Here is a 15,831-nt window from a genome sequence, read left to right on the forward strand (position 1 = left end):
CCATATGCACTCGTGTATATCTGCATCAAAAAACACATTGTTGTTGAATTGTTTCTGTCCGTTCGCTCCATCGGAAAACTCCATTGAATATGTATTTTTTTTAAAAATCATTTTTATATTTTAAGGAGAGCACACAACTTTGGATTCATGGTTCCTAAAGTGTCCAAAGTGAAGAACAGAACAAAAAACAAGACAAGGAAATAGGTTAAAAGATAAAAGGACAGAGACAGACAAGAAGTAAACACTAAGGGAACAGCAGAAGAAAACAGTCAGGAAGTAAACACCGGTGTGGGCTCTCGCAGTGTTTGAGTCGGTTTATAGAAAGAAAATGTAAATAGACTTGCTCGAAATGTTGCTAGTATAATGGAACATTTTATCATAGCAGAAGCAATGCAAACATTATGTATTTAATTAAACATGTTTGAATCAATACTTTGGGTCAAACTATTGATTTATATGTTAAGCAGCCGTCTGATAGGCTACATATTAAAACGATGCTATGATTTCACCACAGGAAGCTGTATTCTTGTGAACCAAATCATTTATGGATTTGCGATCATGAGGTCATCACAGGCATGTTTGTCTGCTCGTAATGATTCCTGATGTAGTCAGTAATTGTTTTCTCATTATTAATTTCTTTCCTGAACAACATAATGTAACATTTTGGGGCCAAGTGACAGCCGAGGATGCCGTAGCAAGAAATCAGAATGGCTATGCTTTCAATGACTTGTGTGTAACTCCCGATCAAATTGATATAAATGGGGATGAAGAAAATCCAAACGATTAAAAATAGCAGCATACTGATGCTGATTACATTTGCATTTTTATACAGATCTGGCAACTGTTTAACTAGCAAACAGGAAACAATTAAGTGCTAAGAAGGCATTGTATCCTAACATGGTAATGAAGAATGTATCGGAGCCCCTGTCACAATAAGTGAGGATGGTATTGCTTAATATGATTTATTTAGGATGTGGGCCATAACAGATCATCCATATTACACACTGGATGACCTGGAACCCAGAGACGATTGTCACAACAGCCAGTGGTTGATTGACATTCTTTATCCAGGACCTCTTCTTCAGGTCAAAGTTAAAGCCCACTAAGATTTGGAGCAGGTTTGCCAGGATGCACGAGATGCAGAGGGAGGAAGCAATGCCGAAGACTGGCAGTCGCACCTTACAGAAAGTGTGATTTGGTTTTCCCGTAAAGCTTAATGAAAGGCAGAAACAGGCCAGCAAGGAAAAAAGCTCCACGAAACTCAAGTAACCCCCGACCGCCTTCACAATGGGAGTTTTCCGATAGATTGTAAACACAACAGCAAAACCAATAGTGACAATCAAATAATTCCAATACACTCAAAAAGACAATGAAAGGGTGTGACCGCTTTAGGAAATCATTCTTTTTCAACAAACACTTATCCCTATTTTCAGATGAATATTCCTTTGTCCTGCAGCGTTTACATTCCTCTCCTAAAGAAGGTAAAAAATTATAAATGCAAATGTATTTGCATGAGGAAAGAATAGTATCATTATGATGAAAACACTGCATTGAAAAGGGTTACGTGAGAGGTTCTTGAAACATAATTTTTTTGCTATACATAAATGAATAAATGGCAAACCCCAGCATCTGTATCCCTTTACCGTGCAACAGTGTGACAGAAGAGTTTGGAATATTTGCAAATTCTTGCAAAATTGTCTTTAGACATTTGGGAAAACAAAACATTAACATGATATTATTTAATTGAGTTCTTGTTAAAAGAGTTTAAATTGTGCACTTTTTAGTTTTAATCCATTTTGAACGCATAATGTAATAATTAAACTCTTTTTCAGATTATAACATAAACAAAAAATATTTGTTTCCTAAAAAGCTTATTAAAAGTTATTAAAACATTTTTCAGGGAAGATCGAAGAACTGAGATTCTTATCAGACTTGAATATTTTGAGTTGTAGATGCAGAAAAGGCATGTATCTTTACATTAAAACGTTCAGTTCTTGTAAACCAACAATGGTATTTTATTTGCAATTGGAAAGACCTAAGAACTGGACTGATCCTTAGTCTTGTTGGGGACTCTAACAGCCACAGTCTGCACGTTTTTTACATTCTCCCGAAACAGAAGTCCTTTAATAATTCATATTTTCTTAATATTAAAATAGGTCTTAGTCCATTATTACACCAATATTTCAGACCAGGTATGTGGTCTGTAACCTCAGAGAATAAGGCTGAGCAATGATTATTAACTATCATTCATTCTTTAATCTTTTTAGTTTTATCTTTATTCACTGGAGAACAAAAGAAGACATTTATGCATCCTTTCTGAGTAACCCATTGGCTTGTGAGTTTGTCAATTTGGCCATTGCCATCTTAGTTTTTGAGTTGTTGCCATTTTAGTGTTTGGAACCAGAAGTGACACCAAAGGGTGGAGCTAAATAAAAACAAAAGCTAAACAAGACAGTTTTAGGAGACACACACAATATTTTCAGAACTAAGGGGAAGTACATCTGATGCTTTATATTCATGCAGCCTATATTTCAACATGGCATGAAGAACCGAGGGGCTCTAAATGCAATTAACAAACCATTTTACAAATGAATTATTCCAAATGAAATTCAATCTACCACTAACAAATACAGAGCAGAGTAGAACACAGTTGGTATGTGTAAGAAAGGAAAATAATATCAAACTGTGTTTCTGGAAATGCGATTATATCCTCAGTTATTTATCCATAATTAGGGTCCTCTTAGCGGATAAACATTTAAACATCTGAGCTTGGGGTTATTTCATACAAGAATAAACACGTACCATCAGAATACTCTCCGTCTGCACATGGAACACAGTCATTGCAGCACAATTTTCCTTTGTTCTGCTCTTTGAACTCCTGAAGGCTGTTACCTGTAAACGGAAAAACCCAATTAGTGCAAAAATCATAACCAATTTTGGGAAACAAATATATAATGACATTCTGACCTTACCGACCTTATTTCTAACAAGATCATGTGGTACTGTGATATTTCCTTCTGGCTCGTATTCTCCCATTTTTGTTATGCGTGTGCTCTCCTTGGATTGAGTCATGTTCCAATATAGAATGTCATATCCTAAAAAAGGGTCTCCATTGGAGTCAAATTGAATATGTGTTAACTTGAATGAAGTTAACTTTCTTGATTTCCATAAGAAGCTGTAGAGATAAACATAAACAGAACTACATTGATGTTACATAAAATACACAAGTTTTTTATTTCCTCTATGTCTATACATAATAAAACAGGAAATAATTCATATAGGAGACCATTTCCAAAATATTTCGAAAGGTATATAAAAAAAGAATGAGTCCTTAACCTTGGAAATTAGTTCGCATTTTTTTCTCACTTCTGGGTCCCTGAAGGGGATTACATTCCTAAAATGAGGTCTTTGGTTAACATAACCTTAAAGGAGTTTACAGTTTGTTCCAAGGCAGAAAATATATCACTTTTCTTGTAAGTTTTGAAACTTTCACTAGTGTTGAAAAAATTGGTTGCTAACAAGTGTCTACATTATATTACCAATGATGTGTCGGCATTCACAGGGAAACGCAATAACTCAGTGATGGTGACGTTAAATCCATTCAATCATATAGTTTATTTTTAGGCCATTAGCAATCTGGCGTTTTGTCTGCTTTTTGTAGAGGGAACCAACGTAATGCTATCTTTAGAGTTGGTGTACAAAATCACGTCCTTCATCCAGAACTCTAGGCTACCATCAGCAAACAATCTATTTTGTTTAGTGTAGGAAATAGAGACCCGAGGAAATGGCTAGCATTTCTCAGTCAACCTGAAACAAAATCTGTCTGCAGCCACTCTAAAGCCAATACAATATTTCACACTAGTGTAATCAAGACCAAGTTACATTAAGTGTACAATACATTATGGTTTTACAAGGGAATTATATGCAGACATTTATTGGCCAGGGGTAACTTCCTGAAGTTTCTATTGTTCTCCTTCTACTGTTCTCAACCTGATAAATAAGGACAAAAACTATAAACAAGTTTTTTAATGTGGGGATTAAACAAAGGTGATGTAACCTGTTAATCAGTGAAATGTAGAAGTGCTATTGGGATGATCTTGTTTGGAGAGCCAGGCTAGCTTTTCCTTGTGTTTCCAGTCTCTATGCTAGGCTAAGCTAACTAGCAAGAGTTGGCTGTATCCTTTAACCCAGTGGTTCTCAACTGGTCAGGCCTCGGGACCCACTTTTTCCTTTGTCAATAAATCGCGACACAACATTTTTAACCACTCAAATGTATTCAACAAAAAATAGTGCTGTAATACGCTTTTCATCATACATTATTAATTAAAGTGAAACTGTATAACATAAAAAGGCACACATGCTGAAAACCAGTGGCGAGCCGTCAGGGCCCTAGGCCCTCTGTGAGGGCCTAAGATATTCTAAAAAATAATATTTGAAAACGTTAAAAAAAAAACGTTTTTTTTTAAATATTTTTTTAAATATTTAGTTGTTGTTACATTTTTCATTAGTTTTACCAAAATAACTTGATTTAATTGTATTTCAAATAATATTTCCAAAGAAATAAATCCTTCGAATCTGCCTGTTCAGTTTATGTTGGAATGTGAAGGGTTAAATGCCTTCTTTGCGAGTTATGTGAAGACAGGAGGGCTTGTTGGTCCCTCTCTACATTCACAGAGGGCCCAGCTATATTAACTGAACGAGAGTAATGTGAAATGACAGTACAATTGACCAATCATATCTTACCTCTAAATGGGCGGGCTTTATTTTCGCGGACTTTATGACAAGTTCCGCCCGCTGTGAGGTCTATGCAAGTGGTGCAGTGATGCATCCTAAAACCCGGAAGTAAGCTTCGCTCGGATTCCCTCGACAGAAAGCAACGGGATTTCTCCATAGGATTTTGGAAAATACCTCGAAATAAGGTCTGTGGAAAACGAACCAGTTAGATAAATGCAGGTTTTGTTCAGCCGGATAATATCCACATGTCTACCCTACTTTTATTATTTTCGAATCATAAATCTAATCGATAGATTTATGATCGATAGATTTATAATTAGCATAAGTTCGTTCATGATGGCTCACTTCAGTGATAATGATGACATCGTTGTGAAATTATTAACCGAGTCATTTTCAAGATTGAGTTACAATGATAAACTGGAGTGGCAAAGGATCAGCTGAATGACCCGCAAGTACTTCATCCAAAAGGATAGGAGGATGGACTTTGTGTTTAAGTGATTTGATCATCAAAGGTAGGCCTAAGTCATTTTCAATGCGGGCCGCCGTGCCGACTTAATTCATTTGTAATTGTGACTTGGCTGTGGGTGCCCTGTCATGATAGGTGTTTATATAAATGGTGTTGTTTTGTGTGGTAGAGGGTCGCTGTCATTAATGCGTTTTGCACCCCGGGGCGTGGTTTTGATATTCCGTTAATGTATACACTGTGACGTAATATCTCTTCTTTTTTTTCTCGAGGGTAGGGGGGTCAGAGGGCTTAGGTATAAAAGTCACGGCTCGCCACTGCTGAAAACCCAACCCCAGAAGGGGGGTCTGGGGGGATTCTCCCCCACAGGAGATTTCTAGAAATACTAACATATAAACTACGCATTCTGGTACACTCTGAGAAGAAAATAAATAAATCTATTGCTACCCGACATAATGAAGAACATGTTATGCCATTGTTTGTTTTTCACTTTGTTCTGACAGCTGAACTTCCTGCTCCTTACAGAGAGAAGAGCAAAGAGGAGAGAGTCTGAATTACTTTAAATTGTGGATAAGGGTAGATCGGTAGATAGCTCCCATTGTTCTGTGACCTGCCAATCATCAAACGTGTTCATTTTTATCTGAAGTTGTACCCATGGATGTATAAAGAATAGTTGACTTCCGGCAACAATCTTGATTCTGAGGCCCAATCCCAAACCACTCCCTCGACCCTCCCCCTCCGTGACGGAGTGAACTCCGTCTGTAGGCACACTCACAGCTGAATGAAGTTCCCTCCATTAAGGGTTAAGGGTATAAATACAGCGGCAAGCTTTGGGACGGCCTCCCCTCTCTCCGCAGGAAACGGAAACGGACGTCATGGTGTCCAACCCACATCTGTCGGCTGCATTGACCTGCGTTGCTATCCGTCGCCTGTTAGCGGGTGCAATGGCAAGATCCAACAGAAGGCGCAGAAGGTTGAGGCGCATTTTAGCGATGTGCCAGTGGCAGGTAAACATTTCAATATTGCTAATACAACAATTATCTTCACTTTATTTCTTATATAGTAGCCTATAAACTTTGTATGTGTAATACAAATAGATATTTAGATATATTGTGATATACATTCATTTATTCTTTCCTTATAAGCTATACGTGTATATCTGTATAGTGTCTGTAGAATTCCAACACAGAGAAATGTTGTCAGTAGTTTATAGAATAAAAAAGGAAAGGTTAATTTGACTTGGTCTCAGAATTGTTTGCTGTGTGTGTGTGTGTGTGTGTGTGTGTGTGTGTGTGTGTGTGTGTGGTGTGTGTGTGTGTGTGTGTGTGTGTGTGTGTGTGTGTGTGTGTGTGTGTGTGTGTGTGTGTGTGTGAGTGAGAGAGACAGGGGGCAAAGGTCTTTACATGCAGCTCAATGCTACTGCCCCAATTCTCACTGTGTATGCCAACCCTGAAGCCTGTCTAAAGAAGGACTTTAGAGTTAAGCGATCGAGTGTGGTGTATTTAGTGCAGATGCTTTCCTCTCCAAAGGACCACGGATGGGGACAAGACATCGAGGTGCTTGTTCTCCTCTACGGCTTGGCCCATGGACTATCGCTCTCTGTGGTGGGTTCAGCATTCGGGATTCCCAAATCGACGGTCCACAGGATCATCAAACACGTCACCGGGAAGATAAAGGCCAACCTGAAGACCCTAATTTCCCTGCCAACCGCAGATGAGCTGCCAGAGATTGCAGATGGCTTCTGTCAGCTTGCAAAGAGTCCTGCATTTCACCGTGCTGCTGGTGCGATTGATGGATGCCATATTCGCATCAAACCTCCAGGAAACGAGTACCACAAGGAGTACATCAATTACAAGCTGTTTCCTTCCATCCAGATGCAGGCCATCTGTGACTCAACTGGGAGATTCCTGGATGTCTTCATCGGCTATCCAGGCTCCGTTCATGATGCCAGAGTACTGCGAAACAGCCCCATCTTCTGCCAGGCACGGTTTCCCCCAGCTGGTTGGTTCCTCCTTGGGGACGGTGGTTATCCCTGCCTGGAAAAACCAGTGGGATTACTCACACCCTACAAGGTCCCTCGCGGCCAGGTGCAGGCCAGATTCAACAGGCATCATGCCAGGGCTCGGTCTGTGGTGGAAAGAGCATTTGGAAGGATGAAGGCTGGAGGGCCACCCTTTTCAAAGCGCTGGAGGTCAGTCCAAGCTTTGCCCCGACATCATTGCATGTTGTGCATTTCTGCACAATCTGTGCATAGACATGAACGATGTCCTTGAGGATGCTGAAGCCTTCCCCCCTGAAGATGGGGACCAGAGTCCTCCCCCTGCCGCAGCATGTGGACAGGAAAGTCCTGGACACCACCTAAGGAACAGGATTGCTGCACAACTCTCTGCTCCTGTCCAAATGGCACCACACCTGAGAGCACGATTACATCTAATGATGTTTTGTGTTTTTTTTTGGCAAAACGTGGTTGTCTGTTAACTTGTGTTTTTGAAATGATGTGCACACATACCTGATTTAATTGTGTTTGTTTGAGTGAGCTCCACTTCTCACTTTAGAGAAAAGAGGTGAAATAAAATAAACCTGTGCACCGTTGATTTCAAACTTGGTTTTCCTGAATTGTCTTTCTGCATAATCCCAAATTGGAGACACATGTCCTTACCTCTTGGATCATTCAATCACGAGCACAGAGCAAAGGTTCAGCAAATGAACACAGGTCTTCTAATACAATCACTTTTGTTTTTGAGTGAAACTCTGCAAATGGTTTGACATGAGCAATTAACACCGTAAATGGCATGTATATTTTAACGCCTTATGAAGCGCACAGACATATCTTTATTTAAAATGCTGATATTCAGGGTTAATCTTCAGACTTTGGAAAAAACACTTTAGTTGCGTGCACAACATTACTTTGTGCAAAACTTTTCCTTCTACATTATGAAACCCACACAGAACAATGTAGCCATCTAACAATCAAGCAAACGCAATGTCACCTTCATCACCCGTCTACCTGTATTTACTATATCCCATATAATATTGAAGACATGAAGGACAGTACGTTAAATAATACAAGCGAACAAAAACAAGTCTTTAAAGTAACATCAATAATCAACATAGAAATGGCCAATGGTGGGGGGGGGGAAATAAATCACATTTTGTTGACCATTTTTTTCGAACAGGGTTAGAAATTTATCTGAGTGCTGCATTATTTCTCTGTGGCGTTCGTCCTCTTTTTCTGCCTCGCGTTCTAGGCACTCTTTTGTGGGGGGGCTGCTGGGTGGTTCCAGCCTCAGACAGTGATGAGGGTGGTGAGGGGTCTGGATCATCAGCCACATTTGGGGGGGGGGAGCAGGAAGCAGCCTCCGGATCAAAGAGGATTGTGGGGTTTGCCAAGGCTGAGGCAACAAGGACAGGAGGACTAATTGAAGGCCTTGCACCTATGGCCATGAAGAAGGGCCATGTGGCAGGGGTTTCTTCCCCCTGATCAGTCCCTGTTCCAGTCCTTGGCCTTTTAAGTTCCTATTGCAAACAAATGCATGTTAGAAATCTTGGTTCAGCTTTTTCAAAAACAAACATGTTTTACAATAACAATACACCATTTTCCTTGTATTTCTTTTTTAGGTTCTCCCATTTCTTGGAGGCCTGTTTGTGAGACACATGTTGCCAAAGGTCCAGTTCCTTAATGATTGACCTGTTATCATATATTTAAACAATATATATTGGTGTTAAGGCAATGACCCACAGTGCACATTCATTACTTTCATTGCACAAAATATGAATTGAGTGCATAACTCACTCCCATGCTTCTTTGGCAGCGTTGCGTTTTTTGCAGAACAGGTCATCCTTTTCCATTCTTAAAGCAATAAGTGCCTTGGTTTTTACCACAGTCCCTGACATTACAAATCACACTTAAGTTTAAACCGATTTCGTAAGTGAATGAATACATCAATTGACACATGTGTTGTTCGTTTGATTCCGATTTAGATTTGTACATCTTCAAAATAAAAATCTAATGTAATCTTGGCAAATCAAATTAACACGTGTAGATTTATAAATACATGTTCACAAAGGCATGTATTAGTTAAGGCAACGTATTATTTATCGTTTAAAAAAATAACCACATGGAACTCACATTTGTATGACGTTGTTTCCTCCATGCCCGAAAAACGGTTGCACACCTGTGGAGTGAGATTATCAAGCCTGCATCCATGGAAACTTGCTGTCGGAGGCTTTTATAACCCACTATGCCTCCGCCCTGATTGCTTTGGACCAGCCCTCAATATGGCGGACCCTCCGCGTGAACGCGCAAACGGAGGGGTAGGGTGTAGGGGTAGGGTGTAGGGGGCGGTTTGGGAATGGGCCTCATTGTCCAGAAGACTCGAAAAAACATCAGCAAAGATGTTTAATTGAGAAGATGATCACTACGTGACAGAAGTTTTCAAAACAGTTTATGGTCTCCGCCCGGTACTTTCAGTCCAACGCCGACTGCATGCACAGCGTTAGAAAATCGGGCCTTCAAAATAAAAGTTTGACTTTTTTCCCAATAACAAAAATCTTTTTTTTCAAGTTTTTTCTTCTTCACTCACACATCTGCGACCCAGTCGAAACGACCCACCAGTTGAGAACCACTGCTTTAAAAACGCATAGATTGGTTTCAATCTTCTCATTAAACTCTGCAAGTAATCAGCTTTATAGACATAATGTACATTTGCAATGCAAACATATATAAGCAAAAATAACTACTGTACCTCCAAGGCTGTAAAGTTAGTGCTTCTTTTACACTGGCGGTGGTCACACTTTAGCAGGCTTCTTAGACCCTCAACAATGACTTCAACAGCTAAGTAAGTATTGTATGATGCATCCTGGTCAATGTAATTGGTCAAGTCCATTGGGTCCAGACACTTGAGGATCTTTTTGGCTGTTTTTTTTAGGGGGAAGTTGCTTTCTCTGTTCTCCTCAGACTTAGTGGGACAAAATTGAGTCATGTAATTATTAAGGATGGCGTTAGTGGTCCCGTTGAACATTGATGAAATGACATAGTCTTTAAACCCAGGCACCTCATTCCTTTTTGAGATGAATCCAAAAACTTCTCCTGCCTTCTCAATGCCTGACAGTGAAGAGAGTTTTTCAGAGGTGGACCATGTATCAGAGGCAATCCAAGTTCTATTGAGAGAGTATTTAACAGCGGCCCCAATGATGGCAGCGACGTTGGATTGCTTGGTGAACAAGATGATGGCCTCAGCTGTGGAATTGTTGATTTTTCTCACCAGCTCATCCAGGCAGTCATTGGCCTTTGAATTGTTCTGGGAAAAGTAGCCAGGCAGGATGTCACTGAATTCAATGCAGATATCCTTCATTTCATCGAAAATATCCTTGAGGGTATCACTACCATACTTCCCATACTCATCATCACTTCCCACAATACCCACCGTTTTCCAATTAAACTTCTTCACCAGCTCAGCAATGGCCTTTGTCTGATGTTTATCACTAGGAATCGTTCGCAGAAAAGTTGGGAACTTCAACTTCCTGCTGAGAAGCTCGCTTGTGGCAGAGTAGCTAATCTGTGACAAACAGGAATACATCTGGTTGAAATTGTACTGCATTACTCATCAGTAATCTTGAAAATGTCAAAAGTACAGCAAAGACAAACCTGAGCAACTGATGACAGAGCAAGAACACGTGCAACAGCTATTGATACTTCTGAACTTCCTGCTCCTATCACTGCCTTTGTTTTGGGTTCAGCTAGCAAACAGCTGTGAGGGTCTGAATGGTTCTTCAGCAACTCGTGCGTCGCTCTGATGGCAAAGCTCACATCTGCACAAGTGTCATAGATGTCAAATCCTATGGTGTTTGGGCAGAGGCCTTGGTGTGCGCTTGTTTATTTCTCTGATGGCGTATATCATCACTTGTGTGCGAATAAACTGTCGGATTTCATATCTGCAACAATTGACAAAGGATAAATAGAATTTCCTAAATGGTTCTATTGGGGAATCTTATGTTGTGCGATGTTTGCGCCGGAGCCGCTTCATCCAGAAACAGCACTCCGGTTAGAGAGTTCACACGGAGACAAGGAATACAGTCTTTGGACTTTAATTAGCTTGAATGCTTCTTACAACAGCTATAGCAGTATTGAATCATGAATGAATGTAGAATGATTGCATCATTTATTCTTCACTGACGCACATGGTAAACAAACCGCTCGAGGACCCGCAGCTGCCCACTCCAGCTGTCCCCAAATGTGCCCGACCGAAAAACACAAACGATACAACGCAGACTAAAGAAAACAAGGGGAATTTACAACAGCCGCCCCCAGAGTAGCATAGCTATTATGTAAAACAGAATACATTCCCTAAGGTGTAGCGGAAGTCCCTGGATCAGCATCGTCGTCCGATAAAGCGGGTAGCTGCACAAGGCGTGCCACGGGTCGCAGGTACGTCCTGTCCCCGACTTGAACCTCAGCCGACCGGATGCATCCATCAGCACTGGCCTTCAGCTTGACGACCTTCCCCACTGGCCAGTGGGCACGTGGAAGCTGAGGATCAACTATGATCACGACAGTACCTTGAAGAAGACCATCAGTGTGCTGCCGCCACTTCTGGCGGACTTGAAGGGATGGCAAGTAGCTTCTGATTAACTGCACCCAGAAGTAGTCAACCATCATTTGACAATGACGCCACCGCCTCTTGCTCTGGGATCGAGAACAATGGGGTGAATTTCCATATCACAGGAAGTCTCCAGGTGGCGAAATCTTCCACCGACGCGGATCATACCCATTGCAGGATCAATCTCCGGTGAAAGCATACTGAGCTTACTGCCAGGTTTTACTGGTTTTCCAGCCTTAAGACACTCAATCTCCTCTTGGAAGCATTCTGCTTGGCTGCGCTGCAACAGGAGGCTTTCAGCGTCACGCAGGTGTCAGACTGAGGCAAGGAAAGGTCAGTTGCCGCCCCGTGAAGTAACTGCTTGGTGGCCTCGACCAAGTCTGTCCATGTGTCAAACGGTGTGACATCTGGTGTTGGAGGTACTGAACTGGTTCGTGTTAGGCCGCAGAAGGTAGCTCGTTTGTGCTCGTCAGTATCTTCGGGCTCTGTGGGGGCAGGAAGCGACGGCCATTGGTCAGACAGGCCACGTAGGAATATTGGACCTTGAATCCACCGATTTGTTGCCGCCAGCTCAGCTACTGTCTTGCCACGGGTGAGGTTATCGGCTGGATTATTGGCTGTGTCAACATCCGCCAGGTGTGCTTGGCTGTCAATTCCTGGATCTCAGATACCCTGGTTCCCACGAAGACTTTGAACCTACATGACTCTGACGTCAGCCAAGTCAGGACTGTGATGGAATCAGTCCAAAGATAGGGCTGGGTGATGTTTAAGGTGAACTCTCGATGGAGGAGAGAGGATAGCTGAGCTCCTGTCAACGCTGCACAGAGTTCCAACCTTGGCATCGACTGCTGGCGCTTCGGGGCTACCCTAGACCTTGCCATGACAAATGACACATGGACTTTGTCACCAACCTTCATTGCGAGGTAAGCTACAGAACCATATGCCTGTTCGGAGGCGTCACAGAAGACATGCAGAGTGTAGTCGGTGGCTTCAGTTGCAGCCTCCAGTGGCGTGTAGGTTCGTAGCAGGGTGATGTCCGCCAGCCTGGGGAGTTCCCTCTCCCAGCTGGACCAAGCCTGAACAATATCAAGAGGAAGGTTTGGGTCATCCCAGCTCCTCTTCTTCACCCACAACTTCTGAACAAGCACTTTGGCCCTCGTAGTGTAAGGAATAATGGCTCAGAGAGGGTCATATTGCCAGGCAAGCACCTTATATATGTGGCACATAGTGGGTGTCGCGCTCTCCATTGGCCTTGACCGGTAACCAAGTCGATCAGTCGGACAGTGCCACATCAAGCCCAGAGCTGGCTCTTGAGGGTCAGCGCTCTTCTCTGCTAGCCATAGCTCTGTACTCTCTGACCTGGCAGTGGATGGTAGATGGGAGACGACAGCAGTGATATTGCTTGCCCACTGCCGTATCTCAAAACCCCCTAAGGCTAAACATTGACGCATCTTGTCCACAAGGAGCTTGGCAGACTCAGGTGTTGAAAGGCTCTGAAGACAATTGTCCACGTAGAACGACTGCTCCACTGACTGCAGTACGTCCTCATTTCCCTTTGCATGGTCTTTGACATGCTTTTGCAGCGCAAACATTGCGCAGCAGGGGCTGCTTGTTGTGCCGAATGGCAAAACCTGCCATTGGTACACGTCAGGTTTCTCCTCCCTTTGCAGGTTTCTCCAGACAAACCTCAGCAGTGGCCGGTCCTCAGGCAGGAGACGAACCTGATGGAACATTGCTCGAATGTCCCCACTGATGGCGACAGCATACTGCCGGAACCGCAGGAGTACGCCGAGAAGGGATGGTCCAAGTGTTGGACCAGGAAGGAGTTGCTCATTAAGTGAGAGACCACGGTAAGTAAAGGAACAGTCAAAGACTAGATGATCCTTGCCATTGTGATGGACGAGGTGATGGGGAATGAACCAGGATTCGTGGGACTCATCCACTTCTTCTGTAGAAAGCTTAGTCACACACCCTCCATCGATGAGCTTTTGGATCTCTGCTTTGTGAACTTTGGCCTTAGCTGGATCTTGAATGAGTCTGCACTCGGTGCTGCGAAGCATTGGCATAATTTCTTCAGGAGTGGCCATTAAGGGTGGAGCGTCCTTGACGCGGGGAAGAGGTGTAGCATACCTTAGTGTGTCGCCCACCTTCACCCTCTCAGTGCGGGTTTCCAGGATACTCACGGCTTCCTGGTCCAATCGGGACCGTACTACTAGCCTTTCACTCTTGAACGGGAGTACATCAAGCTGCCAGAGACGTTCAACATGTTGGTAGAGGTCATCTGCTGCTGGCTTGACAGATGTGAAGTAGCATGAAGTCATCTGAGATGTTAGCCCATCTGGACCCTGAAGTGCCCAGCCGAGTGCTGTATTTATGGCTGTGGGTCCACCTTTGGGGCCGACCCTGACTGGCTCCGTTGCTGTGATCAAGTGGGTGCAATCCGAGCCAATTAGCAGTAACGGCTGAACTTTACTAAAGTTCTTCAGTGGAAGCCCCTTCAGGTGGCAATAACGCTTCTGGAGTGCGGTCACAGGGTAGGACTGCTCTGATAAGGCTATCTGACCCGCTGTAAAGGCACTTGTAATGAGATGCTGCTTAAGAGGCTGTGTCAGAGAGGCCACATGGAAGTCAACAGACTCACCAGTGAGGCTGGCCACATCTTGGCGGATAGTCTGCAGAAAGAGAGACTCAGCTTCCCCTTTGAGTCCCAGGTTTTGAACTGCAACTGGCAGTATCATCGTTCGTTCAGCCCCATCGTCCAGGATCGCGTAGGTGTCAAGGGACTTGTGCCCATGGCTGATGATGACTGGCACCACCTTGAGGTAGACCTTCCCTCCTTGCTTGGAGTTGGAGAGCACAGCACGATTCTTTGGCGTGATGAGGTAGACACGTGGACTTGGCTTAGTAACACAATGAAGAACTCTGAGGTTGCCGTCTACTATCCATTTTTCAACCTTCTCCTGAGAGCACTGGATGATGTTTGAACACTGTGACAGGTAATGCTCATCACTCTTACAGAAGAGACACATCCTCTTGAATTTCTGCTGCTTAGCCTCTGGCCGAGTCGTCTCTGAAGGATGACGGTTTTCAGCTTCAGACTTGTCAGAGCCATGGTAAACTGAGACCTGATGGTTGCGAGGCCTTGGTGCAGGAAATTGATTGTCTCTTTTAGGGGGATGTATACCTTCACTCCAATGGCGCTGTGCCATCCTTTCAGATAGTCGTTGAGCTTCGGCCTTCCCCCTTAGCCAGTTGGAGAGGTCGCGGAGGTTGTACGGGTTTAGGCTGTTTGTGTTAAGGCGACCTTGAACCTGTAGATGCTCCACGAAGCCGTCCCTTGAATGGTTAGGGAGCTTGCTAAGGAGCCGATCGACATGGCCAGTTGACATCACTTCCATCCCGTTGGGTCCCTCCAGCGACGTCACGGTCAGCATACCTACTAATAGGTCAACGCTTTGCGCGAAGCTCTGGAATGCTTTGGTATCTCCAGCTTTGAGGTCAGGAGAGTTCAGTATAGTTGCGATCTCGCTTTGTACGAGCTGGTGTGGCTGTCCACTGTTCCTCTCTCTGGACTATTAAAGGGTTTCTGGACAACAGATGTAATGTAACTGAGTCTTGTAGGACGTCAGTATGGATTATTTGCATTGTCAGATGGAATCTGCAACTTCATGCAAAATACTTACTAAGAAAAAGGTTGGTATAACAACAACAAGGTGGTTTACTCGTAACCCGAGACAAAACAGGTTCTGTATTTGACTGCTATTTGAATAGTGGAATGGCTCTTTTATTTAGGTCACGCACCCAAACTGTGGTGCAGTTTGCTAAAGAATCCAAGAGAGGGCAACATGCTACATGGTGATTATGCTTTCTGAGTATCAGCTGCCCTAGACTTAATCAAGTTTGTCTTTATAGTTCTGTGGTATTTGTTCAGGTCCCACTGCGAGAGTAATATTGAGATAATACTTTATATAAATCCTTTTTATTTAATATATTATTACTTATTTTTTCAAATGTATTTAGGTCCACATATTATTA

This window comes from Pseudochaenichthys georgianus, chromosome 22 (genome assembly GCF_902827115.2).
Source record: "Pseudochaenichthys georgianus chromosome 22, fPseGeo1.2, whole genome shotgun sequence".
NCBI lineage: Eukaryota > Metazoa > Chordata > Actinopteri > Perciformes > Channichthyidae > Pseudochaenichthys > Pseudochaenichthys georgianus.